The sequence below is a fragment of the Stenella coeruleoalba genome (assembly GCF_951394435.1).
Source record: "Stenella coeruleoalba genome assembly, chromosome: 7".
Lineage (NCBI taxonomy): Eukaryota > Metazoa > Chordata > Mammalia > Artiodactyla > Delphinidae > Stenella > Stenella coeruleoalba.
The window spans coordinates 106,325,790-106,352,878 of NC_137153.1; the positions used below are offsets into that span (position 1 = coordinate 106,325,790).

Below are 27,089 nucleotides of genomic sequence, written 5' to 3' on the forward strand. Positions count from 1 at the left end.
TTATTATTTTCCATTTTTATTATTATAGTCATCCTATTATGTGTTAAGTGGTGTCTTGTTTCCATTCACATTTCCCCAGTGACTAATGATGTTGAGCATCTTTTCATGTGCTTACTGGTCATTTGTATATCTTCTTTGGAGAAATGTTTAAGTCCTTTGCTCATTTTTGAACTGGGTTGTTTGGTTTTTTGCTTTTGAGTTTTAGGATTATTTATATATCCTGGATATTAATCTCTTAACAAGCATATGATTTGCAAATATTTTCTTCCATTCAGGAGGTTGTTTTTTTCATTTTCTTGATGATATCCTTTGATGTACAAAAGTTCTTCATTTTGATGACATCTAATTTATTTTTTTCTTTTGTTGCCTGTGCTTTTGGTGTCATATGCACAGAGTCATTGTCAAATCTAATGTCATGAAGATTTTCCCCAAAATTTTCTTCTAAGAGTTTTACAGTTTTAGCTCTTAAGGTTAAGTCTTTGATCCATTTTGAGTTAATTTTTGTATATGATGTAAGATAGAAATCCAGCTTCATTCTTTTGCATGTGGTTATTTAGTTTTCCCAGCACCACTTATTGAAAAGGCTGTTCCCAGCTCAACCACTTTATATTCAAAGCAGCCAATAGAAGTAAATAGTAGAGCAATTTACCCTAGGGAGACAAGATTCTAGAAGCATGTCCAGGCAGTCATGATTTTATAGAGGAGGGATGATTTACTATAAGTTCCATGAAAGGAGAAACTGTTTCTGTCGGGTTCAACACAGGAACCTCAGCTGCTAGAATCATGCCTGGCACATCATAGGCTCTCCATAAATATTTGTTACAAAAAAAATCAATGAATAAAGGACTTATCCTTTGCATTCTAAAATAAAGTGTAAGAAGAAGGCAAAGATTGTGTAGGCTAGTGATAGATTTGAAAGTTCTGACACGTGGTAATGGAGATATTTTTGGGGAAATTCAGCCTTCCTGATCTCAGTGACACTAGAATGCCACCACCATAGAGCATACAGAGCTGTAATCTGCTGGTTTCCATGGTTCTCTCCTTTACTACAGTGAAACTGTGAAGGCAGCAACACCCTCCATACTCCCTCCTCACGGTTTTGTGCCTACACTCTGTCCTTGGCCTAGAATACTCTTTTCACTTCCCAATTACACTCATCTTCACACCCCACACACAACTGAGCATATACCCAACACAGATGTGCCTACACACACTTTGCCCAGCTAATCCTTATCACTTTGAATATCTCAGCTCAGTATCGCTTACTCACCAATACCTTCTCTGTCTCTATCCTGACAAGGTCAGTCCTCCAGCCAGACCATCCTTACCACTAAACACATATCAGTGTATATTTGTGACATGATTTGATAAACGTTTCTTTCCCTCAACTGCCATAAGACTACCACACTTCTATGTGCATAGTAGGATCTCAAAAACTGCCCAGTAAACAAGCCTATAGGAGACACCCCAAGTGTGGTTAACTGTCATTATTCAGAATAAATCATTATCTAGATCTAAAGATGATATTAAAATAGTGAGTTGGACTGGTAGGCAAAGACCATCAGACAACAACCATGAACACAATGACAAAAACAACTCAAGAGAAAAGCTCTTCACTGTGTTCCTCTCTCGATAATCGCAAGCAAGCAACATTCACATTTGAAAATGAGTTTAGCTGAGGACTATTGATTCTCTCTCTGCTTTGCCTCAGGCTTTGTGCTGAGACTCCAGCTCTCAAGAGGGAGAACACCCTGCCCTGATTCCACTTGGCCTTGGTTTACCTCCAGCTCAAACATGCTTGCCTGTCTGTCAGATTTAATTAAAGGGCAAGATAATAGCAACAACAGCAGAAGCAGGGTAGTCAAGAGACCTTGCTTGTTTTGTGAAATGGAACATTTAAAGAGGATTTTCAGAAGGCAAATGAAAATCTTCCCTAATTTTTATTAGGGAATCTTTCCATCTTCCCCAACTTTTATTTGAAAAAAAACGTCCAACCCCTAGAGAACCTGACAGGATATTATAATGAATGCATATGTATTCTTCATTTAGATTCACAATTGCTAGCATTTTGCCACATTTGCTTTATCCGCATATATATGTGCACACACACACATTTTATGGGTACAGAGTATTTGTTGAGGATGATGAACGAACACACACACACACACACACACACACACACACACACAAACACACAGTGGATTTTTTCCCCAAAATCTTTTGAATGTAACTTGTAGGCATCATAATATTTCAACCCTAAATACTTTAGACTATATCTACCTGTAGAACACAAGGACCTTATCTTACAGAACTATACTACTATTATCACACCCAAAAAATTTAACACTAATATGGTAATTGTCTAACATGTAGTCTTCAAATTACCCACGTTCTCCCCAAATATACTTTTATAGCTCTTTCAAAAATCCAAGATACAACTAAAGGTCTCTCATTGCATTTGTTTTTTATGTTTTCTTATTGTCTTTAATATACACCCTCCTCTCCTTTATTCATCTATGTTTGTTTGTTTACTTTTATTCATGGGCAATTTTTTAGAGAATTTCATGCTAGTTGTCTTGCACAATTGCCCCAAATTTTGGATTTTTCTGATTCTTCATGACTGAATTCTAGTTAAACATTTTGGGGAAGCTACTGTGCAACTGACTTTGAATAACATCAGGGGGCACATAATGCAAGTTTATCCTATTATTGGTGTTGCTAAATTTGGTCCGTTCGTTAAGGTGTTAGTCCCCAGGTGTCTCCATTATTAAGAATCTCAAGTGACCTGTGAGATTATGGTTTGAAATCTCATAAATGCCCTTTTTTTCAAGACACTTTTAACCAATGGCTTATTGACTGTTATTGACTCTCCATGAATCAATTATTTCTTGATGTTACCAAACAGTGACTTTCTATTCTATTATTCCAGTGACACATATTAGTTAGTATTATTATGTTAAGAAAGCTCCCTTTTCTCTTTCAAAGGGAGGAGGTGTAGATTGCGTCTTGAAGACAAGACCCCAAAGTGTGTAGGAATAAAGCCCACAGTACTAATCACATCCTGCTTAAATGTTCCACATGTAGTTAGACGCTTTCCTGTAAGACTGGTCTTCTCTGATGTGGGTTCCAAGCCCTCCAAGATCTTTGGATACCCCAACAGCATAGGTGTCTGATTTTTCTGGCTCTCTGGGCATGAAAATCACCAACATTATATGAGAAATTTAGAGTCAAAAGTATGGAAACACCCTTGTAAACTATGCACATGTAATCCCTTATTAGGGCTGAGGTTAACCCAGTAGGGGACCAGTTTGTGGTGGAAATAGGATAGGAGATCTTAGGGTCCATATTGAAACAGTTGTGGCAAGGACGATGCATTAAGTACTGTCAAATCCATAGAAGCTTAACGCCTAGTGTACAAACCAAGTAGAATAAGAGGAATAAAGGAGAATGAGCAAGAGACGGAGGTTCCAATGCATGTCTGAAGCAAGTAGGAGAGGGGCACAGAGGGGCTCTCTTATCTACTTCAGAATACTTTGGACTTACTGAAGATTGAATGCAGTTTTAGCTCCCCTCAATGGAGCCCCTACTATGTGAGAACAGACTGCGTTAACTGCATCAAATGTCTGATTGGTGTAGACAAGATTGTTGGGGTGATGTCCACATGACACTCTTGCACCTAGTCTCTGTGACTCAGTTCCAGTGGGATTTGGTCTTCTGCGATCTCAGCAACAAAGCTGACATGTAACCTCTCCATCTCTACGTGGCAAGGAAGTTCCTGCAGAGGTTAGCAAAGGGGAAAGTGGGCTTCCCCTAGTGGCGCAGTGGTTAAGAATCCGCCTGCCAATGCAGGGGACACGGGTTCGAGCCCTGGTCCGGGAAGATCCCACATGCCGCGGAGCAACTAAACCCATGCACCACAACTACTGAGCCTGTGCTCTAGAGCCCGTGAGCCACAACTACTGAGCCCACGTGCCACAACTACTGAAGCCAGCGTGCCTAGAGCCCGTGCTCCACGAGAGAAGACACTGCAATGAGAAGCCCGTACACCATAACAAAGAATAGCCCCCGCTCGCCGCAACTAGAGAAAGCCTGCGCGCAGCAACGAAGACCCAATGAAGCCAAAAATAAATAAATAAAAGTAAATAAAAAGAAAAAAAAAAGGGTGACATTTAAAAAAAAAGAAAAGGGGAAAGTGAGTACACGTGTGGGGGTGGGGGAGTACGGCGGCAGAGAGCAGAGGGTAGAGACAGGTGTATTTAAAGCAGCAGAACAATCAGTACTAGGCGGGGCAATTTTGGGATTAGCGCTTTGGATTCTATTTTATTCTATTTTTTATAAAAAGGGAAGATCTCTCTCTGATGAAGAAGTCATGCTGCTCTATTGTTGTAGTCTCACCTCCACTCACACAGTTTCACCCCGTTTCATTTGTGACCCACTTCCTTCATCTCCTTTGCTTGTTTCCTTCAAGAGCAGTTTTAGCTCCCAACCCCAGCCAGTACCTTGCTTAAACTGCTTTAATCCCCAAGTGCTTCTTATATTGATTTTAAACAGTTAAGCTGCCAATCAACTCCTCTCCTTGTGCAGCAGCTGAGGGCAGAGAGATTAACACAAACAAACAAATAAGGCTGGAGCCAGGAAGTTGGTTAGAATTTCCAAGTGAATGTCAGCACATACGGGCAGTCCCTCTTTCCCCCTCCCTCCATGGAGGTGCAAGGTTATTACAAACAGACTATGCTTAGCTTTGTAATGTTAACAATAGCCAGCATTTAATGAATAGTTACTCTGTGCCAGGAACCCTTCTAAATACTGTACTCTTATAAACTCATATAATCCTTGCAACAATCACATGGGGTAAGTCATATCAATATTCTGTTCTAACAGAAGAGGAAACTGAGGCACAGAAAGGTTAAGTGACACATCTAAGGTCACCTTAGCTAGTGAATGGCAGAGCATGATACCAAAGGCAGTCTGCCTTTAGAATATGAACTAGTAGCCAGTAAGCTATATGGACTCCCTTGCCTTGTTTCAAAGTCCTCCCCAGGCTGTAGCACAGAGAGAAGCAGGAATGCCCCCTTCCAAAATGCAGAGGGGAGACTGGTCAACACAAGTAAAAGTTAAATACCTTTTAATCCAATAAGCATTCATGAAGCCCTGGTTACGTACGGGCACTAAGCTTGACGTTGGAGATACAGAGATGGCGAAGATGCAGTTGCAGCTATCAGAGACGTCAAAAGAGTGAAGTAAGTCAGAAAGAGAAAAACAAATACCATATGCTAACACATATATATGGAATCTAAAAAAAAAAAAAAAAGGTTCTGAAGAACCTAGGGGCAGGACAGGAATAAAGATGCAGACGTAGAGAATGGACTTGAGGACACGGGGAGGGGGAAAGATAAGCTGGGACGAAGTGAGAGAGTGGCATGGACATATATATACTACCAAATGTGAAATAGATAGCTAGTGGGAAGCAGCCGTATAGCACAGGGAGATCAGCTCGGTGCTTTGTGACCACCTAGAGGGGAGGGATAGGTAGGGTGGGAGGGAGGGAGACGCAAGAGGGAGGAGATATGATATGTGGATATATGTATATGTATAGCTGATTCACATTGTTATAAAGCAGAAACTAACACACCATTGTAAAGCAATTATACTCCAATAAAGATATTTATATTTTTATATATATATATATATATATATATATATATATATATATAACAGAATCTAGTCACAGATAAGCAGTCCACCTGGGAAGATGGTAGTTAAAGAGGAAGGAGAGGCAGGCAAGTAATCAAACAGCTCCTAATCGTTCACTTTATGACTCAAACCTCACGTCTTCTAGGAAGCCTTCCCTAACTACCTTCCGCTGCTTTGCTCTTGTCATATCACTTGCTCTTTTTTTCTTTTCCCCTAAAGATTTATTTATTTATTTAATTTATTTTTGGCTGCATTGGATCTTAGTTGTGGCACACAGGCTCCAGGGCACATGGGCTCTGTAGTTGTGGCGTGCGGGTTCCAGAGCATATGGGCTCTATAGTTTGCGGCACGCAGCCTCTCTAGTTGAGGTGTGCAAGCTCAGTAATTGTGGTGCATGGGTTTAGTTGCACTGCAGGGAACTAGGATCTTAGTTCCCTGACCAGGGATCGAACCTGCATCCCCTGCATTGGAAGGTGGATTCTCTACCACTGGACCACCAGGGAAGTCCCCATGTCATTCACTCTTGAACACTGCAATGGTAGGATCACCTGGTTGTTTCTCCAACTAGGTAAGGGGCCTGCAAATGACATCTTAAAGGGCAAATCTGGCCCACCACCTGTTTTTATAAATATTTATTGAAACACAGTTGTGGTCATTTGTTTACATACTGTCTAGGACTGCTCTTAAGCTACAACAGCAGAGTTAAACAATTGCATCAGAGACTTTTTGGCCTGTGAACCTAAACTAATTACTATCTAACACTTTTCATGAAAAGGCTGCTGACCTCTATACCAGACTATCAATATTTTTAAGGCAGGAGCTTGCTCTTTATTTCTGAATCTGTAGTAGCCAGCACTGCAGATCATTCTGGGTAAATCTGCATCTGTTAACCTCATGGAAGCATCATTTAAGTTTGTCTTGGGATAGATTCTTAAAATGAAGGTTCCTGCTGGACAGAGAAGCAGAGGGGATGCTGGAACTCCTACCCAGCTCTTCTATTTCCTGGCTCAGTGCACATCCCACCAGTGACACAGCAAATGGCCTGGTGATTTAGCAACCAAACCCAGGCCTGCTGAAAGCACTCTGTAAGAACTAACACACATAACAAAGAGACGCTTTGGGGCAGGCAGAGGGAACGAAGTGGAGACAAAGATAAAACAGACCATGTATGGGATGATTTTCCACTTTAATTTTCCTAGGGGGTGATATAACTTCTGTGACAGGTACGTTATTTTGGTTCTTCATTAGAACTCTTATTAGTATGGTATTGGATGTACCTAACTGCACCTGCTGTGTTAGGGATCATAAAGTGGTGTGTATAATGTTGCATCTATCTTGGGAAGGACCAAATGTGAGCTGGTGTGAGGGTGGGCAAGCAACAGATTGGATGGCGGGTAGAAATTACCTGCAAGATTTCCATGCTCTGAGCTGGTAACAAGCCCAGAATGAACACTTGATCCAAGCAATTGCTGGCAAGAGGGTCATCCGTCTTGAAAGAGAACATTTTTGCTCAAATCGCAGTGCACCATGCAAGAGCTCAGCTGGTCTGAACATTTTTTATATCTTGGTCCGCAGTTTTCTCCCAAGTGGTATGTGGGGAACAGTAAGTTTTCAGAGGGCTGGCTGTAACCTGCAGAGTCAGGAGGGAGGTGTAAACCTGCTGAAAAGGGGTGACACATGATCCCTAATTTATATGACTAAGACATTGCCAAAGTGAGACAGGCTGGGCTTTTGTCGTCGTCGTTCTGGGAAATCTTGCTATGTTACATCTCAACTTGAATCAAGCACCCCAAAGGCTGTCAGAGTCTATATTTTTCCTTCCTTGTGGGACAGCTGAGAATCTCCATTCCCCTGTTATAGGTTGGTGGTCATTAGAACTTCAGGTTTAAAGGGATGTTCAAAATGAGCTTCTATCACTTAACTATTACAATTCAATTAGGGAGTTCTTACAACTGATGGCGCTTGAATACCTAATTTCTTGCATACCTCCTTTCTTGAAGAACTCAGATCTCCCCAAAGCACGCCGTAATATCTTGGACCGATTTAACTATTAGAAAATTGTACAGTGCACTTCATATAGTACAAATAGCGGTCTTCTTGATGTCAAAGGATGAGCCCAATCTTGCTTTTACATAATATATCTTCATGGGTTTGTAGATTGTTTCCTTTCTGTCCCTACCCCCAAATCATAAGTATTCTCTTCTCTAGCTTATATAATCCCACTTCCTTCAACCTTTCCCACAGACGTGGTTTTGACTGCACTCACAACTTTGATTGATTTTTTGGTAACATGCCTCAACCTGTCTTTGGCTTTATTTTAGTCTGTTATCCAGAAGGAATGCAATGATGCAATGCTTCTTTCCTCCTGCTAAATGTGCTTCTCTCACAAGACAAAATACAGTACTTGGGACCACTCTCAGATGTCGAAACTAATCAGCTCTCAAGGAGAAGTCTTCACACCCTTATCATAAGTTTAAATCCAAAGACCAGAAAGCATTTCATGGGGGCGGGGGGTTATCAGGCACAGTGGATTCCTCCTCCTGGTTTCAGAAGTACTCACCCAGTCACTGGAACATTGAGTTCTCTGGTTTAGATCCAAAGATAAGTTTTTTGGGTTTTGTTGTTGTGTAATTTTTCTAGGATTTGGGAAAATCTGTTCATTAATTTTGAAATTATTTTTTTCTTAGAGACTGTTGTGCAATAAAATAAAAGTAACCTGAATGGTTGTCAGCAACACTTTATTCACTTACACCACTCACCTCTGAACTAACTCCTTCTCGGTGACTGCAGTGCTTTGAAAATGCAGAGCTAATTTTCATGCGTTAACCCAGTGAGCTCTGTTTTCTCCCTATGATTTTGGCAAGAGTTTTACTTTCCTAGCTATTCAAGTGATTTCCAAGCCATTTTATGGACAAAGATGTGGCACTTCGCTTGGGCCAGAACTTCTTCGAAAGAACCAAGCTGTAGGATGTCAGCAGTGGAGGAATCTGAGAAATCATCGAGCCAATGCTCTAACTTTGTGAGTGAATGTCAGCTAGAGGTGATCCTGGACTGAGTCGGAACATGAGACAAGGCTTCCTAAGAGTCATTAACTTCTGCTGAAATTGAGGGGTCTCACTAACATTCTTTTTTACTCTTATAGGATGGTAGTTATCAGAAATGCAATCATGGAAAATTAGACAATTTCTGTACTGCTTTTATTTCCTTATTTTATTTATTTATTTTTTCCCTTTGGCTTTTTTCTAGAGTGCTTCTTGAAAATGTCAGCCTGTCTCAGCTACACTGAGGGGAGATAAGAAAAGGGGGATTATCCGACACTGAAGTAGAGTGTTAGGGAGAGGGCTGTGAATCCTGGGAGCCTGTGGTGAAGGTGGAAGACAAGTCAAAGCCAGAGAGAAGGAGACAGTAGATAAGCACCCTGGAGTGGGCCATGCAAAGCCATCTCCGTGAGGCTTCGCGGCACCCTAATGTTCCGGGCACAGCCTGAACCACTGTGTTCCATAGCCCCAGGGGACGATGGGGTGGTCAGGGAACCCTGCAGAAACTGCAGCTAGCTTGAAACAGCCCCAAATCTCCCATTTTATCTTTAAAATTTTATGTGAATTGTAGACTATACTCCATATTACTATAATCCATAAAATCTAAGATGCATTTATTATGAAACACATCACTGTTTTATCACTAAGAAAGAAAGAAAAAACACTGTAGATTAAACTGTGACATAGCATTGATTGTAAAAGGCATTCTGATTTCCAAGGTGTTAAACCACAAATGAAATATTGGATATCTGTCTGTTTTAATATAAAACTTTATTTTCCTTCTGTCTTCCCCCAATCTTTAAAATAATTTTACTTCATAAAATGCACCATGGTTGTCCTTTGGCTTTGTGTATCCACTGGTACCACATCACAAACCCCCAGAAGTATTCACACTCCCATTTAAGACACATTAATTACGCCATTTCCTGGAGTTAGTGGTACAAAACATCTTTGGGGCACACAGGGAGAAGCTGTGGAACTATTTTCATTTAAAACCCTACCAACTCAAGACAATTAAAAATTTATGTTCAAACAAAAACTTGCACATGAATGTTTATGGTGGCATTATTCATAACAGCCAAAAAGTGAACACAAGGCAAGTGCCCATCAAGTGATAAATGGATAAACAAAATGTGGTGTATGTGTGTAATATTATTCAGCCATGGAAAGGAATGAAGTACTGATACATGTTACACCTTGAAAACATGATGCTAAGTGAAAGAAACTAGTTACAAAAGACATGCATTATAGGAGTCCACTTATATGAAATGTCCAGAATAGGCAACTCCATAGAGACAGAAGTATTAGTGGTTTCCAAGGGCTGGAGGAAGGGGAGGATAGGAAGTGGTGAGTGACTTTAATGAAAATAGGTTTTGTTTTGGGGTGATGAAAATGTTCTGTCATTAAATAATGATAACAGTGGTACAGCATTGTGAATATACTAAAAGACACTGAAATGTACAGTTTAAAATGGTTAAAATGATGAATTTTATGTTATGTGAATTTGATCTCAACTTTAAAAAAGGATTTAAAAAAAGCTATAAAAAAGTTTCCTGTTTCTCTCTGAGCCACCATCCCAGTTAAAAGCAGAAGCAACTGTGTTGGAAGTAGAATTGGGAGGATGTTCTAGCTCAGCCTTGCTCTTACTCCAAGAGAACCCCTGAGGTCCTTCTGCAAAACCCTGGGGTTCTGAGGAGCTAAGATGAAACCCACTGCCTTAAACTCTCCTCACAAAGGGGCTTTCTCTTTCCTGGTGAGTTGCAAGGCCCACACTGCCTTCTTCCAGGAGCAGGTTCCCTGAGTAGCAAGAATAGTGTGTTTCTCCCACATATGTCCCCTCTTTCCTTCTCCAGATCTTCCAGGTACTTCAGATTCAAACTGCTCCCTCCCTGGCACCAAGTTCCTCACACGTTTGGGAGCCAAGTTTTTATACCACCCACATCCTCCATGAAAGGCCAGGCATGAGGACACTGGAGAAGTAGCATGTTCTGCTGGAAAGATTATTTCCAACTTTGAATTCCCTTTGGAGTGATGCGCATGCACATGTACATTCCACACTCACATGTGAGGTACGTGCTTTGCTCAGGCCAGGTGCTGCTGTGCTCAGAAAGGTCCAGGTGAGCCTGCCCTAAGCCCAGGATATTTTGAGAGTTGATCACATCAGACTCGTTTATTCTATGTTCTGACTTGGCTTTTTTTTCACAGTGACTTACTTGCCCGCACCTCCATATCCCTCGTTTCATGGCAGACATATCATCTCTGAGTCCAGATTCGCCTGGTCCTCATGCCTGCCACTGTGTATTCTCTCCTTCTAGTAACTGTTGGCTCTCAGAGCGGCCTGGATAGAGGCAGCCAAGAGCCCCAGGTTTTACCTACGCTAAGTCACCAAGATGGAGCCCATGATGCTTTTTCCCACTTCTTTCTTTATGCTATTTTCTCTCCTTGACATACCCTTCCTTCTTCTTTTTGCCTGACTGTCTCACTCATGTTTGAAAACTTAGCTCAGATCCAGTAAATGGAGGCTTGGGCATGTCTGGAAAGATTCATCGTATCTCCCACACTACAAACATAAAAATGTTAGATATTATATAATAATAAGTAAACAATACACAACCAGTCTTAAAACATAGAGAGGGAAATCCACAATGCCTGGAGTTGGAGCTATGAATACAGACTGATCCTTAACTCACAGGGGTAGGAAGAGGTCATATAAATGAGTATGGGCTCTGCTCTCCTGGGTGAACTGAAACCCTGAAAAAATTCACAAGCCTTAAAAAATGCCCTATGTATAATATAGGGATTTTACCACTAGCCCTCCCCTCCCAGGGCTATAAGTGGAAATCAGATCCCTGTGGGAAGTCAGAATCCTTGGCCAAAGCCAAATATACTTGTAGACTTTAAATTCACATAATCTCTGGAGTGTTAAGACTCCAAATGAAAAACTAATTTATATATAAAAAAAGAATCTCAAACTAACGCCATCAGTTTGCTTCCATAAGACAATCAATACACAAGCGGCTCCCACTATACACAGCCCTACTGAGACAACTTCCTAGTAAAAATTGTGTACCACACAAGGAAACAAGCCACAACGAAGAAGAGTCTACATATGAAGCAAATGGAAGAATTTACACTGAATGAACCTGAACACTAGACAATCTGAAAGAGATTTTAAAGCGTATTTAAAGTGGTCAAAGGAGATAAATGAAAGTAGTACATGTAAGTAAAGAACAATAGAATATGGAACAAATAATAGGTGGATTTAAAAAAAATAAGTTTAGAAATTAATGTATTTGTAGATATTAAAAACACAATGGATGGATGATACAGTAGACTAGAAGAGAAGAGAATTCATGAACTGGAATATAGCTTTGAGGAAATTACCTCAAACTGCAAAAAAATGTAGTTCACAGATATAAGAAGAAGGGTAACATTAGATCTCTAAAAACTGTGAATATCCACCATGCATTTAATAGAGAAAATGTAAATCTAGAGGCAAGTGATGTTCACAGAAAAATAGGCTAATTTTTTCCATTTTTTTTTTTATTGTAGTAAAAAACTCGTAACATAAAATTTACAATCTTAGCCATTTTAAGTGTACGGTTCAGTAGTGCTAAGTATTAATATATTCACATTGCTGTGAAACAGATCTCCAGAAGTTTTTCATCCTATAAATCTTAATTATATTTGTTAAACAACAAATCCTCATTTCCCTCCCTCCCAGCTCCTGGTAACAACCATTCTACTTTCTGTTTCTATGAATTTGACTACTTTATATACCTCATATAAGAGGAATCGTATAGTAAATATTCATCCAGTTTTGAAAACAGATCAAATCAACATAGAGGATCCTAGTTAAGACAAGCAAAAATGAATCTATACCCAATATATTTTATACCAAAATGAAGACATTTTCAGACAGAAAAAAGACTGAAGTGGTTTGTCTGCTTACTGGCCTCTCCAAAAGGACTACTAAAGGTTGAACGGAAGTGAAAAAGGAAGCTGAATCTGAATGGAAGGTATAAGATGCAGGAAGCAAAGTTGAGTAAACAGTATTAAGCATACTGTTAGCACTAAATAAACACAAACCTCAAATATTTACATATATAGCTGTGTGTACACATACGCAAATAATGGAGGGGTTTTAAAACGGTGGAAATAAAATATTTGTCAATACATGGAAAACACAGTTAAAGGGTCGTATGTGCTTCACAATATTCATGTAGAAAACAGAAATGATCAATTTTAAACTTATTAAATACAGCATGCATGTTTAAAATTGAAGATCAATCTTTAAATTAAGCCAAGTAGAATGTATAGTTTTCAATTTAAAAAGAGGAAATAAAGACAAAATTTTTCAATTAATAGAAGGCAGGAAAGGAGGCAAAAAGAAGGCAAGATAAGGAATGCTACCCAGCAATGCAAATGAATGTCTAGATCTGGATGGGTAGATCACAAAAATATAACGTTCAGGATGAAAGAGAAAGTTGTCAAAGTTTAGGTATGATTCTAACATATGTACCTCCTATAACAATGATATCATGATATGTATTGCTCATGGATATGTACAAATACATAAATATAATTGTGAAGTTCTAACATCATTACCAGGCTAGGTGTTGTTTCTAGAGATTTAAAAAAAAAAAAAGAGCATAGAATTGAAAAGTCCCACAAAGAAGTTTTCTACTATATTGGTAATCTCTAATTCTGTATAGGTTTTGAAGCATCTATGAAACAATGTTGGTACTAGTTACTTCCAGGTGGGGAGTATGTGTTTTATAATGTTGTATTAGTCTGATACATTTCTATAGATTTAAAATATTTCATGTCTATAGAAAGATTCAGCTCAGGATGCCTTCTCCCAGGAAGCCCTCTCAGGCCCTTTGTCTCTAGACCACGTGTGATACCTCTCCCCTGTGCTCTCAAAGCTCCATGCACTCACTCTATCAAAGCACCTACTGTACAATGGCTTAGGAGGTGTTCTCCAGAAGTAGAGCCTGAGTTAGGGATTTGGGTCCGTGCAATTTACACAGGGAGAGTACTAAAGTAGGGTAAAGAAGGGGAAAGAGCCAAGCACAGATGTGGTCTGAGGCACAGCCTAGCCTTGGCCTGATCCACAGGACAGGATTCTAGAGCAAAAACCACACCACAGCATTGTCTGTCCTTAGTGTCCATTTGGCTGTGAGCTGCTCACTAGTGGAGGTGGGTGGCTTCGGGCAGCCAAGTGTCATTCTCTCAACAGGAGGTGTGAACCTTACCAGCCAATACTCACTGCAAGTAGAGCTCAGTGCACTGACCCTGTAAATGGCATATGCGTCAGCCTCTGTAACACCTACATTATCTTAAAATGCTCATGTTCCTCTCTACCTTCTCAGTATATGAACTCCTTAAATCAGGGGCTGGGTCCTACTAGTATTCTGACCTCCAGGCCTACCTCAGTGACTACACAGCGTGGACTCTAACACACACTTAATGAACTGAAATGAACCTGGAGGAAAGTGATCCAGCAATGCTAAAAGGGGAAAATCAATAGGAAAAAGGCCAAAAGTCTGTTCTTGCTTCTGTATTCCTGAACCCATTGGTGGAGGGCTGACTTGCTGATTTTCTGATAAATATATATGCATGCATGCATCTATTTTTTTTTTTGCATGCATCTATTCAGCATCTACTGTGTGCCAGGTACTAGAGATTAAAAACTGTATATTTTAAGCTTATATCCTCAAGGAGATTACATTATAGTCAAATGAGTAAGGCAGTTGATTCCTATGAACGTATATTCATGGAAGGCCCAGCTTCCAGGATCAGTGGGAACATTCCATGCTGAATAATTGATGCTAACTGCCCATAAGCTCTTACAATTCAGAAAGGGAAACAGGACTGCACATAAACAAATTTGCTATCAGATAAGCTGCTGTAAATGCAATAACTGGAGTTCAACTCTGTGATATATGTTCAGTATGATATATAATTCATTCATTCATTCAATTATTCATTTGTTCATCTTTCCTTTGAGCAAATATTTAACAAGGGACTGTTGTGTACTAAACACAGATGCACTGGGAATAGAGTGTTGAACAAGATAACATGGTTCATAAATTTACAGACTACAGACTAGTAGGAAAGGCAAATATTCTAAAGTTACTTATGAATAAATATACAATGGCAAGTTGCAGTAAGTCTAGCTTCAAGTTTCTTGTACGTGAAGAAAACCAAGTGCTATGAAGCAAGGTTATGGAGGATGCCCTGATTTGGTCTTAGGAGATAAGAAAATCATCTCAAATGAATTAATTTTTTTGTTTGCTATGAACAAAGAATTTGGACAAGCAAGGAGTGAGGAAAAGAGTATTTCAGATGTAGGGAAGAAAATCACAAAGTTTCTGATGTTGGCTGGCATTTAGCACAGGATTAGAATGAGTTGGAGAATGGTTGGAGTGGGATCTTAGGGGCCAGATCATGAATTACTTTGCAGGCCTCCTTAAGATATCTGAATTTCATTCCAAATGTAAAGGGAGGCCACCAGAAAGTTTAAGCAGAGGAGTGATATGATCCAATCTGTATTTTTAAAAGGATTAGTCTACTAGAGTGGAGAATGGATTGGAGGCAAACAAGAATTGATATGCGAGGGACAGATAAACAGTTGTCCAGCACTGAGATGACAGCAGCTTGAAGCAGGCATGACAGATTCAATATGTATGTTGAGGATTGGATGGACAAAGCTGGGATGCAGATTGTCTATGAGAGGTGGAGGAGGGGAAGACAAGAATGATTCCAGATTTCAGGCTTAAGCAACTGGGTAGATGGCAGGACTATTATCTGAGATGCAGAAGGATGGAGTAGAAATTAATGCTGACTAAGAGAACTCAGGAAGGCCTCCAGGGGTAAGTGATATCTGGATGACAGGAGTTATAAAGGAGGACATTAAAAAAGATTAATATAGGGAAAGGGGGTTGTTCTAAGCAGACAACGATGTGAACAAAAGCCTGGGGATGAAAGAATACATGGTCAGGAGAATGGCAGTGAAAGAGTATGGCATTGCGTATGCAAAGTGACACCGTGCAGATGTTGCTATCAGGGTACAAAATTGAAAATTTAAGTGACATACGATATCAAAGTCTTTGAAATTAATCTGGGAAAAATATAATTTTTAAAGGTTTTCAGACAGTGGAATAATATGTTCAGACCTGGGTTATTTTTTTTAAATTTTGTTAAAAAAATTTTTTTTTTTCTAGTTTTATTTTAGGAAGGTCTCCAGAATTTCTGGAGCTCTGAAAGGGAGAAAAAATAGTTGGTGTTGGAGAAAGAGACATTTTGGGAAAATTGAAATATATGCAATCTTTTTTTAGCATCTCTAACAGATCAGTTTAAGAATATGAGCATGCATTATGTATAATTTGGGTTGTTTTTAAAAGTATCATGTTTCATGTTTGTTATATATAGAGCTGCTAAGGCCTGGACAATTCTTAGAATAGATTTTATTTTCCCATTAGGATGGAGGTGTGGGTGTGGTGGCTACCCATTGGTCAACAATATTGCCTGGTTAAATCTTGCCATTTCCAACCTAAAGTTTCATATCTATTTTATAATTCAAAAAAGAAAGGCTGGTTTTATTTTTATTTTTGGATGGCCTGATCTATTGCCCACTAAAGTGTTCTCTGGACCAAAAAGCAAAGGAAAGAAAAATATGACTGGGAAATTATGGGACAGCATATACTATTCATGGTGCGGAATTACAAAAAATATATTAAAATAATTTTCCTAGTTATGCTTTCCTGGTACTTTTTACATTAAAAAAAAATCAAAGCAGTGTCCTTGACCTTGACCAGTGTCCAGACTCCTTGACCAGGAGTCAGTAAACTTATTCTGTGAAGGGCCAGATAATAAATATCTTAGGCTTTGTGGACTCTGATCTCTGTTGCAACTCTGCCTGTAGCACCAAAGCAGCCATGGATGATACAGAAACAAAGGATCATGGCTGTGTTCTGGTAACTTTGTTCACAAAAACAGGTGTTGAGCCATATTTGTTGACCCTTGCCCAAGAGCCCCAAATCTGATAATATCATAAGGATTCTTTTTTTTTTTTTTTCTTTGCCGTAAATGGGCCTCTCACTGTTGTGGCCTCTCCCGTTGCGGAGCACAGGCTCCGGACGAGCAGGCTCAGCGGCCATGGCTCACGGGCCCAGTCGCTCCGCGGCATGTGGGATCTTCCCAGACCAGGGCACGAACCCGTGTCCCCTGCATCAGCAGGTGGACTCACAACCACTGCGCCACCAGGGAAGCCCAAGGATTCTTGTTTTTGGCTACTCTTTAAACATGTCTATTTCTGCCTTTGTAGATCATACGTAGTTTATAGAGTATCACTATGGCTCATCTGCCACTTATAAATGTTGCTCAGTGTAATCCACTCATATTCAGGTAGAGCCAGTACCCAGTAAAAGTGAGCCCCAGGTATGGTAGCCCTTTGTCTTAATCAAGGTTATGAAAATTTGTTCCCAAATTCGAACTTACTTTAGTGTCCCCCACTTTTGATTTGTCTTGAGTTAATGTTTTTAAACATCCTGCTTGATGACTAGTAAAATTTGTTTCTCGGGTAAAATTCTCATTCACCCTCAGAGAGTGCGGAAGAGAAACAGCAGCAGGAAGAAAAGGAAAATGAGAACAAGGATGACGCGGTGGATAAAGTGGAGGATGCTCTGCATGGTTTTGGTTGTTGCTGTTGCTGTTGTTTTGCCTAGAACTCATAGGGCAGGCTCTCTGCCAAAACCTTGCCAATGCTATTTCCCCCAACAGCCCTACAAAGGAGGTTACAGTCACCATGTAACTCCTGGCAGGAACACTTTTAGGTTGGGTTTCTCCACAGGTAGATACTGGGACAAGGATTTGAATGCAAATAGTCAACCAGAGAGGTAATCCCAGGAAACAAAGGGAGGGAGGGAGAAAATGAGCCAGGAAAAAGGGAAAGACCGTAGGGAATACGTTATCGAGGGGACAACTGACACTCAATCCATGTCAACTGACACTCAGCCCTTTCAGAGACTGTGGAACACACCTCACAGCTGTCCCCCTGAGAAGCCAGGAGGCTTATCTAACCACCAAACCCCATCCCTTGTTGGTTACGTTTGCTCCTGGGGTCCTTAACCCCTTGCACTACATGTGGGTTGGTCCCATTCCTGAAGCTGGAGAAAGGCTTTAGGGAGAGACACACAGGTGCTAGAGGCAGGAACTGATGGTGTGTACAGGAATTGTCCACTGAACTTCCAGATGACCTCTGACAGGGACCAAGGAGCTATGGGTAGGGCACCAAGAGGATGTGCTACAGACACTGAGGACAAAGTCTCTAGGGCGTGCATGGTTCTACTTTACCTGACTCACAGCCATTATTTGTTCCTCTTTTGTCCCCACTCAACACTATTATCAGTCCTAGAGCTAAAGGGAAGTCTAGGGCCAGTCTCCAAGAAGGGGCTTCAACTGATAATTCTTCTAATTTTTCCAAGCCCTCTCTCTTCCCAGTATGTCAGAGCCCACTCTTAACGCTAAAAATTTCAGTTCGCATTCACTCTGGCACAATACAATTTTAGTAGGAAAGAAATCAATGCAACAGAGTCACAATCCATTAAATCAGCCCCAGCCTTGTCATTTACCTGCATGGAATACAGATGCAGGATTTACTAGGCAGTCACCCGTAGATGGTGTGGTTCACAAGCCTGATGACGGCTATTTTAACAGCAATGGGGACATTTTCTTTGTTTGCAAACTTAGAGGCATGCTCCCAGGAATGGAGGGAAAAATGTGTTTCAAAAGAAATAGCAAGTGCTTAATAAGTGTTAGCTAGTATCATTATCATAGATTTTTGAAAAACTGACTAGTTTTTAACATACCTTCCCCTCCCCTGCTTTAGCTCCATCTTTCTGAGTTGGAATAAGCAGGAGACTGATGTATTTATAGCACGAGGGCTAACATATGGGAAAGACATGAGACCTTGTTTCTGTGTTCCTCTAGAGGGCAGAGCCAGAATTGATAGAGGGAAGGAACTCCAAGAAATAATTGAACTCAATATGAGGGAGAACTTCCTGGCCGTTAGCATGATCCAAGACTAAAGCTACACTGCCTTGTGAAGTACTGAGCTCCCCGTCACTGGAGGGGCTATAGCTTCCCATGTGTTGCAGCCAGAATAGTGGGAGAGCTATGGCATTAAGTGAATGCAGGAAAGAGATATAATCACTGCAGTTTCCTTGAAATCACAGTCTCTGGAGTCTGATAGCCTGGGTTTAATCTTGGCTCTGTTACTCTTACCTATCTGAGTTTGAGTCTTCTAATCTGTTAAAATGGGGGTAACAATAGTATATATATATATATATATATATATATATATATATATATATATATATATATATATATATATATATATGTATATATATATATTTTTTTTTTTTTTTTGCGGTACGCGGGCCTCTCACTGTTGTGGCCTCTCCTGTTGCGGAGCACAGGCTCCGGACGCGCAGGCTCAGCGGTCATGGCTCACGGGCCCAGCCGCTCCGCGGCATGTGGGATCTTCCCGGACTGGGGCACGAACCCGCGTCCCCTGCTTCGGCAGGTGGACTCTCAACAACTGCGCCACCAGGGAAGCCCCCAGTAGTATATTTTTATAGGTTTGCTCTGTGAATCTCCTAAGGTTATGTCTGTAAAGTGCTCAGCACAGGGTCTAGCTATAATACTCATTAAGCTGATACTGCTCTTTGTTGTTATTAAGGGGCTCTAGCCATGTAGGGATTTACATAGAAATTCTCTTGGCAAACGCATCCTGAGCACTCTCTTTGTCTCAGGCTTGAGCCAGATGCTGAAATACAGAAATAGATACATTGGATTCTTTTCTGCAAGATACGCCAAGCATACATGTCCTTGTGTACAGGGGTCTCCTAAGGATAAATTAGTCCAGGGACATCTGCTGGCCTGGGTTTTAGGGAATGACCATCTGGCTGAAGCCCAGCAGCTCTGCCTGGGAGAGGGTTGTTCTTATGGGTGATGGAAATAGGTGAGCTACATTGTCCCATGCCATTTCTAGAGGGGCACAGTAAACTCCAGAGGATATAGGCAATCAGACAAAAAAGTCACACGTGTCTATCTAGGAAAATTAAAATGAATGCTAAAATCAGCCTTCAAGGGGAAAAAAGAAGACTCAGAAAGTCAGTCTGTCAATATGCATAGGGGTTAGCCTGTTCCAGGCCCCCCCAAAAAACAGTAATTGAGAGAAAATGGAGCTGCGAGGAAGTATAATTTGTTGAGCATTTACTAAATACCAAGCACTGCCCTAGATACTTCATATGCATTGAAGTATTTAATCTGTTTGGTAGCCTTATGATATAGGTATTGCTATTATTATTTCACCATTAGAGGACAAACTGAAGCTTGCCGAGGTTAAACTACCCATCTCGGATCACGAGGTGCACAGGTGGGGAGAATTCCATTTACCCTGAAGGGGAGGACTGTTGGAGAATCATCCGTTTCCTAGCCATCTCCCCTAAGCCAAAATGGTCCTGATGGGCTTTTTGGGGACAGCTGAGCCTCCTGGACCTGGGATCTGCTGCTGACTGGTTTTTGCCATTGCTACTTCTCTGTTGTAACCTGGAATCACACCTGTCGGTAAAATTGCTTTGAGGTGAATAATATGAAATGGCGAACGAGGATTGAGGACAGAAGTGGCAGTTGCCATGGAAATGCAGGGATCTTTGTAGAGCCCAGTTTTGGGTGGTGACTCTCATAAAGGTGTGTGAAATGAGAACGTTCTCCTGTGACGGTATATAAAGGTGGGATGATCACAAGGGAGACCTCTTTTCTGAAACAGTGGTTGGATGGTTTGACCCAAGTGGGAGTACAGAAATAGTCCACTATTTATAAGCCCAAATTCTATGTGATTTCCCAGCTATGTGATCTTGGACTGGTCATTTAACCTCTCTTGGTTTCAACTTCCTTTTAGGTAGCGATGTCTCCTTTGCAGGATGGCTGCCCATATTAAATGAGTTAATAATTCAAAGTGTCAAGCATTAAGTCAAGTCAAATATTTCAGACTGCTAGTCATATATGAGCCTTTGTGTGACCTTGGATTCATTCTTCTACCTGTCTCGAGTGAGGTTCATTCAATGTGAAAAACGGGCCAGAGCTCAGCTTCTCTCCTGATCTGGCAGCAGAGTAAAGGTGGGAACGGTTACCTCTGCCAATCTCAGCTAGGTCTGACCTTGTGGAAAATCAAACAAACAGAATCTTATTTTCAATCCCCACAGGAAGAAGCCTGTGTAGGGGTCACTCTTGCTCTGCCAACTATTGGCTTTCTTTCATGGACACGTTAAGAAGTGTATTTCACTGGTAAAACAAAGCCCACTGGTGTCTGGCAGAAAAGCTGAAAGCAGAAGGAGGCTTCTACTCTCCTCTCCCTTATTACTAATGCTTATCCCGGCCTACTGATGAGGAAGCAGTATCAGTGTTAGAAGGTTGGTAGCTACAAGGTGGTGATACCTAGGGCTTTCCAGAATGTTTCAGCCCCGGACTTATAAGCAGAAACTGCTCCAAAAACAAGACTGGACACCAGGAGAAAAGGACATTGTGGTTATATGGTAGCGTTTATCTGTGATGTCTAATGGTTCTAAACGCATTGACTGGCATGTGATACCTGCTCAGATCTTTCACACCTTTACCCAACTAACCACCCTGCCTTCCCCCCTCCCCCCCCCACAAAATACAGTCTTATTAATATAAAATCAGTGAGCTTCCACTAGATGGATTCTAGAGAAACCATCTTGACCAGGTGGGAGATGACCACTCCTTTCATAACTGTGGGGTCTTGAACAAATGACTATGTCCTTGGGGTTTCTGTTCCTTCCACTATAAAAGGAGGACAGTGCTGCTTACTTTAAAGATCATTATGAACATAGAGACTTCCTACCAACTTATAAATTAATGGGTACATATTAGGCATTATTCTGAGGGCTGTGGAGGCAGGGGTGAATAAGACAAAATTGCCCTTCAGGAGTCTATGTTCTTACAGGGAAATCAGACAATAAACACATAAGCAAATAAGATAGTTTTAGCTACTGACATGAGCTATGAAGACGATAAAACAGAGTCATGTGATGTAGAAAGACAAGTGATGCTGCTTTAGTGAAGTGATTAGAGGAGATCTTTGAAGTGGTGACCTTGGAGTTGACGCACGAATGACGAGTGGGTGTCAGCTCTGCAAATATCTGAGGGCAGGACATAGTTGGGAGAAGAAATAAGTGGAAAAGCCAACAGATGGGAGCACAATTTGGAATACCTGAAGGTTGTGGCTGGCAGCTAGTGACCAAAGGAAATACTGGAGAGAGATGAGGGATCTCAACAGCGTTTTAGCCACAGTAACTCTTAGCTGACTCTCAGTTCCAAAGCTAAAATCTTAGTGGAGAGAATTCTGGTTCAGCTTGAGTGAGGTGTATAGCTCTCAACCTGTTAATTCTGGCTGGAGGGTCAGGTTTATATCAGAACATGGTAGCTCCAATGGTAATTATATTGATGGGGTGAGGGGAAATGTAGTTCCCCCACCCCACCGCCCCCCCAAAAAAGGAGAGTACTGTTCCCCAAATGAAAGAAGAACGGCTGGTGCTTAAAATGAGTCATTCATGAGTCAACCCATGTTCTGTGGTTCCCAAAAACTTTGATCTTCCTGGCTGCCTCTTGAGGTAGGTTGAGCAGGTCATCCTATGTCCAGCCTAGGAAGAGGAACCATGCTGCAAAGACTGAAAAGTTTTAGCTAAGGTTACATAGGTTATAAAAGGCTAAGTAAGACAGGTAATCAGATTTGAGGTTGAAATCCTAAGACACCATCCTCTATTCTTTGTTCACTTAACTGTTCATGTTTACTTGCTGTTTATTATATTCTAATAGCCGTTGTCCTTTAAAAAAGTCTTTTCTCAAAGAACTTTGCAAAAAAAAACAACCTACTATGCTTTGGATATTCTTATATTAGCATAAAAAACCAAAGTACTTGAGTATAGAATTTATTAAAATTTCTTCGATCACTGAACTTGCTTTCTACTATGTGAGATGCTACACTAAATGTCTTTTAGTTATTCCTATTCATTTGAAAATTATATATCAAATATTACTGCAAGGTATAATGGAAAAACAAGGAGTTGAAATCAAAACATCTGGTTTAATTCCAGCCTCTGCTGGGTGACGGTAGGCAAATCATCTATTTTCTGTACACTGGGTTCCTAGTCCTTTACCTATAAAATGAGGAGAGTTAGACTAAATGAGGCTAAAGTCTCTTCCTGCTCTGATAGTCAGTGATTGTATTTCCATTCCCCAATGCTGTAAAAGTTACAGACTAGAAGAAATATGGTTCCTGACTTCAAGGAATTTACATTGCATTTGCAAAAGGAGACTGCACAGACACACACACACAGCATCATAAATGTGTGATTATATAGTCCTAATTATATATAACCTTGCTCATCTCAAGGTGAGAGTAACGACGATGTTGTTCGGTTGTTCTATGGAGAGCACAGGGACAATAAAAAGGTTACATGATTTCCCCAAAGTCACACTATGTTTAATTGCAATTGCTATTGCCACACGTGTCCACAGTTTGGGACCTCCATAAGTTAACCCATCCTTAGAATAGAATTCATGCTGCTTGGAAAAGTACAAAATGGACAAAATAAGAACTCATATTTGAACAACTCTTTACAGTTTAAAACGAGTTTTGCTTGGACATACTTCACCCAATCTGCACAGCCTAGTATATATATCATTATGACCACCATCTTTACATAAATAAGAAAGCTGTAGTGCAGAGCATTTAAGCAACATGTTCTAGGTATAATAAGTGGTAGGGCTACTTCTGTCCAACTCTATAGCTATTTGTTTCCATGATTCTGCCCTCACTGGCCTAGTAAAAACATTGTATTCCTAGACCTGGAGGTTGAAAAGAGATGATTCCCCTGTCTACACTGAAATCCCAATATTTCAACCCAAAATGGGAGAAAAGACACCATCCCCATTCCCTTTTCCCCTCCCAATGTGAATATTTTCATTCCCAATTTGGTTTTGTTATTTGGGATATCTGAGATGGAAAGGAAATAAAAGATATTAACGATATTACTCATACTAGTACATACTTAGTGACTCGCTTGGCATTTGCTCCTTGATGGCAGGATGCAAAACATACAAATCCCTTAGCCATTACTCTTAGTTTCCTGGAAAAATCGTTCTCATAGAGCTATATTCAGAATTGAATATTACACAGGAGAGAGCATATTTAGAATCCAAAATCCCCAGTTCCTGCAATTTAAGGGCTGTGGAGTCTTGGTTGATTTACTTCTTTGAATCTCAATTTCTTAATCTGTGAAATAGGAATAATTTTGATATTTTAATAACTGCTCTTGTAAAGATCAAACAAAATAAGCCTTGGACATGCATTTTAATCTTCCATGAGAGATGCATACATAAGGAAACACTACTTTAAGAATGAATGTTATATTCAAGAAAAGTGTTTGCACAAGAGCTCAAATTTTGTTGTAACTAGATTAAGAAAGCTTTGTTCCTAGGAGTCATATACCAAAGTACAGAACTTTATTCTACATAATTCTGCTTTTTCATTGTAATCCTTTTGAAATGAAATTTGACCTGTATTCAAAAGAGAATGTAGCTAGATGTTGGCGTCAGGATTTGCAAAAGACAAAAGGCAGTAAAGGAGAGGGGTGTGAAGGAGAGGGGAAATATTGAGCAAATCACGATTGTACGGATCTGCGTCCAGGTGAATCAAATCCCTTCCCCAGCAGCTTCCAAAAGCCACATCTGGGTAAACACACATTGTCTGTTAAGGCCATGTGCTCTCCCCTACCTTGTCTAGTGCCCGTCAGTCACAGCTTCTAAGCTCTGGCAATGGAGGAAGAGTTTAGTAGCCTGTTTGCTGTCACACCCAAGTGTCTGCAAGCAAAACTACAGCAGCCACAGGCAGGGTGCAGGGTGTCTCCAACTGGGACAGGATTCCAGATCCCTGCGATGAAAAGAATGCTAGTATTTCATAGCAGTGTTTGAATTTTACCACCCTTGACCTTCCCAAAGAGAGGTCTCCATCCATTTTAAGTATTCTATAAGATAGCACATATGGACTTTGGGACACACCTGGGTTTGTCTGAATAGCTTGCCTCAGGCAAGTCACTGCACATTTCTGAATATGTTTTCTTTCCTTCTTTATGAAAATAATCCTCAGACTCATTGTAAAAATTATAAAGGGTAAACAGTGAAAGAGAATAGTTGTTAAGTTCACCATTAATTCAGCGGCCAAGCAAACGTCTGAAATTAGGAATTTTGGCAGTCAGTCGGGTACTCCTTTTACTGTTTCTTTCAGGGGTCAGTTTGAACAAAGCAGAAGTCTCAGAATGAAAAGAACCTTGGATTTATGTCCAGTGGGAGGGTTAGATATATTCTGAGAATCCCTTCTATGACCACCAGATAACTGGAACCAAAATGTTCCATGGCAGATTGATTGCTTACATTTGGGGCAAAGATGCCTGTCTCACACAGAGAAGATGAAAAACATAAGCTTCCAATTGCCACTATAGGCTGTGATTTCCACAAGGCTGCACACTTAGGGAGGAGGGAGGACACAGACACAGCCCATAGCCTTTCTAGCAAGAGGTTAGCCAAGCCCCACCAGCTGATTTCCACCTGGAAGAACTTCTACACCGATGCTTCTCAGACTCTGTGCCCAAAGAACAGTTGTTGGTTGTTTTCTTCTCCCTATTTCAACACAGAGTTGTTGTTGTTTAGTAAAATACAATTAAACTAAATTGAAAAATGAAATAAAATGTAGACATACAAATACAAGATCAAATTTTGTTGTGCTACATTTGACAGAAATAAAATTGCTTTGTCAAATGGATATAAAATTTTCCAGGGCCTTTCTCTAAAATTTATACTTTTCTCATCATGAACAGGTTACAGTTTGTGAGTCATCACCATTGTGGTCTTCACTCTAAATAATCATGCTCTATAGCACAGTACAGCAGGAGCCCCTAACCAACACTCTGGACTGGGAGCCCCGGAGGAACAGATGCAGTCAATTATGAGATCATTAACATGCTATATGATTTATACATGCGTTATGTCTATCGTCTATTTCCTTCCATTGGAATGCAGGCTCCAGGCAAGGAGTGATTTTTGTGTGTTTTGTAGCCTAGATATCCCCCAGAGCTACATAAGGACTGTTGCATAGTAGCCACTCAAATCATATTTATATATAAATATGTGGATGATACAAGAAGGGGTGAGAAGAAGAATAGGGAGAAAAACAAACATTAAAATGCACACACCGGGGCTTCCCTGGTGGTGCAGTGGTTGAGAGCCCGCCTGCCGATGCAGGGGACGTGGGTTCATGCCCCGGTCTGGGAAGATCCCACATGCCGCGGAGTGGCTGGGCCTGTGAGCCATGGCCGCTGAGCCTGCGTGTCCAGAGCCTGTGCTCCGCAACGGGAGAGGCCACAACAGTGAGAGGCCCACATACCACAAAAAAAAAAGCACACACACACACTTTCACATATGAGGAAAGTTAATACTGAGAAAATTAGCCAGTAAAACCAAGCATCAAAACATGAATACACCATGAATTAAATAAATTCTGCAAAATGTTTGACAAAGGTTCATAATAAGAATATGTAGGTTAATCACAGGAAAAAAAAAGAAAACTTGAATCACACTGGGAATTAGGAAACAAGCAAAAAAAAAAAATGAAATTGGAGAGTGTGGACATAAAAAATAACCAGTTAGAAATTTTGAAAATAGATACATTTAAATCAAAAATATAAAGAATGGAATAAATGCTAGTTAATAAACAATAAAAATGGTGATTTGGAGTGGAATTATTAAGAACCTCACCCAGAATTCTCCAACAAGGAATCAACTAAAAAGCTATAGTAATCAAGAGAGTATGGTACTGGCACAAAAACAGAAATATAGATCAATGGAACAGGATAGAAAGCCCAGAGATAAACCCACGCACACATGGTCACCTTATTTTTGATAAAGGAGACAAGAATATACAATGGAGAAAAGACAGCGTCTTCAACAAGTGGTGTTGCACAAACTGGACAGCTACATGTAAAAGAATGAAATTAGAACACTCCCTAACACCATACACAAAAATAAACTCAAAATGGATTAAAGACCTAAATGTAAGGCCAGAGACTATAAAACTCTTAGAGGAAAACATAGGCAGAACACTCTATGACATAAATCACAGCAAGATCCTTTTTGACCCACCTCCTAGAGAAATGGAAACAAAACCAAAAATAAACAAATGGGACCTAATGAAACTTAAAAGCTTTTGCA

General features: G+C 40.4%; 1 protein-coding gene across 12 annotated transcripts in view; it reads right to left on the reverse strand.

The window, feature by feature from the left end:
* ASTN2 (astrotactin 2) overlaps positions 1-27,089 on the reverse strand; it is a 1,502,867-nt gene that overhangs the window by 1,054,101 nt on the left and 421,677 nt on the right. The window contains exon 1 of one of the 12 annotated variants that reach the window (XM_079927212.1): positions 24,601-24,656. The exons of 10 other annotated variants lie outside the window; for them this stretch is intronic. The gene's annotated coding sequence lies outside the window, so the exon portion shown is untranslated. Of the gene's footprint in view, positions 1-7,099; positions 7,218-24,600; positions 24,657-27,089 lie in introns of those variants that run through there. One more of the 12 variants, XM_079927233.1, reaches the window with a different exon arrangement.